The sequence below is a fragment of the Dendrobium catenatum genome, unplaced genomic scaffold, assembly GCF_001605985.2.
Source record: "Dendrobium catenatum unplaced genomic scaffold, ASM160598v2 fragScaff_scaffold_1386, whole genome shotgun sequence".
Lineage (NCBI taxonomy): Eukaryota > Viridiplantae > Streptophyta > Magnoliopsida > Asparagales > Orchidaceae > Dendrobium > Dendrobium catenatum.
Window position 1 is genome coordinate 46,993 of NW_021319848.1, and position 2,437 is coordinate 49,429.

Sequence of the window (2,437 nt, forward strand, 5' to 3'; positions counted from 1 at the left end):
GGAGAAAATTATGTTAACATGGGTCAACCAAGGTTGACCTGGTCAACCAGGTTGACCCAAGGACTGGGACTGGGCTCCACAGATTTGGTTTGACCCACTGAATTGGTTGGGAAGAGCCTTGAGACCTGGCTTAGTCAATTTGACCAAGTCAACTCCTTGGACCCAGGGTTTGACAAATTCAGGATCAACACACCTCATTAGTTCATTCATAAGTAATGCAAAGCTTATCCCAAATTATTTTGCAAATGGTGCAAGTAGAAATACACATATAGTCTTTTGACTTCAAAGAATTGCAAAAACTGTTTAAATATTTTGAATTTAGTTGTGAAAACTCCCTATCATGACAACTGCAAAATGGAAATTCAACTTTAATGTCATTTTCTATCTTAATATCGTATGGGGCAATGCATAGCATACCAGAGCTATTCTAAACTTTATATATTAAATACATGTAGCCATCAAAAAAATTTTGAAATAAAAAGAAATATTATCAAAAAGAGATAGACAAGTAATTGAGTACCCCTCTGATGTGTTCCACTTGCTATAGACAATATTTAGATCTTCTTAATATTTTAAAGCCTAACAAAAAGAACTAGCCCCCATACCGATTAAAAATGGTTTGATGTTAACACAAATCATACAGCACAACCAGGGGGGAGAAGGACTAATTATTTTGTGCAGAAATCGGACGGAGTGAACCGTCCTAATTTGCTGCACTTTTATAAAAGGACAACAAATATTTAATATTTACTAAATATATGAATATTTACTAAGCTTTTGAAAAAGGATAGCAAGAAGATAGTAAAAACACATTCATAATTGAATATTTGTTGTCATTTTACAGTCATTTCGCAAATGGGCAGCAAATTCGGACGATTCTCTCCTTCTAGTGTCCGCACAGAATAATTTATTCTAGGAGGATGGGAATTAGTGTGTATTAAAAATTATTAAATAAAAGCACAAAAAAATATTTTAAAATACATTAGATTAAGAATAATAACCAATATCATTAAAAAAACTATTTTTGAAACTTGCTAAAAAATAAATCATAATACAATAAAAAATATTTTCAAAAACTTATTTTATTTTTCATAGAATTATTTTATCAAGCAAAATTAATATTATGAGTACGAGCTTGAAATATCAATAATTTCATCATAAATCATCAAACTATCATAAACAGGAAATAAATTTGCAATAAAGTAAGTGCAGAAAAAAAAATACAATCTCATTTATAATTGTTCGATCAGCTTGATCTGCTTCCACTCCTTGAGTCCTTTCCTATAAAATTTCATTGGCTCTCTCGGTTTACTTTCAATAAGGTTGAGAAACCTCTCTCATTCTATCTCCAACAAGGAGGAGAAGCCTCTCCTTCAGGGATAAGCCTCTCTCTCTACTTGCAACACTTTTTTTTCAAAAAGTAAATTCTCTATAGCCTCCTTATCTTTATCCAAGCTTCCAACTAAGACTCATTAGAGCTCTTCTCATAAGAGCTTTTACAATAATCTAGAGAAATAAGAAACTAGATTGGACTAGACAACCTTTAGTGAATCCATCACCCACTCATTTGATCCATCCCAATAGATCTCTCATTGCCTCAACAAATCTCTCTCCCAAAATCTTCTTGAAAGTTTATCTTCAAAAGCTCACACAATCTCTCTATCTCTTAGAAAAAATTATAGTAAAAAAGCTCTCTCAAACTCTTGGATATTGATATTTATATAAGGGTTAAAAAAACCCTAAAAAGCTATTTTGTAAAATTATTAGCCTGACCGTATTGTATGATCCACAATACAATTAATTCAATCAGTCTGAAACCCTAAAAAGTTCTCTCTACTTATAATATAATTATTGTTCCTTACTTGGTTTGACTATTTGTCAGTATTTGGTGGGTGTGTTTATGCTGATTACTCTAGTTCTTCTTTTTCTATTTTAAATTATTGCATGGGTTGGCATTACTTACCTAGTGGTTCTTGGTTGCCTATTTTTCTGGATGGGTGCTTTGAGTATTTGGCCTTGCTGCCTGGTAGGGCCGGTGCTGGACTAGTTTTATTATTTTTTCGTTGGCCTTGATCTCATGGAGTTCTACTGGCATTATGGTGGGCGTGTCATTGCTGGTTACTATACTACTTCTCTTATTATTCTTTATTATGGCCTGGGTTGGTTACTATACTACTTCTCTTATTGTTCTTTATTATGGCCTGGGTTGGTTTGGGTTTCCTGAAATTACTAAATGACAAGAGGGGGGGTGAATTGTGATTTTCTTTTTCAATAAAAAGTAACCCTAAGCAGGAGTTCTAATTTTTTTGTTATTTTTGAAATTTTATAACAAAACTTAAACAAATTTTCTTCCACGAATTTCACCACGCAATAATTATGAAAATTAAATGCATGTAAAAATAAATGACGATAAGGAAAAAATACACCAAGAATTTTT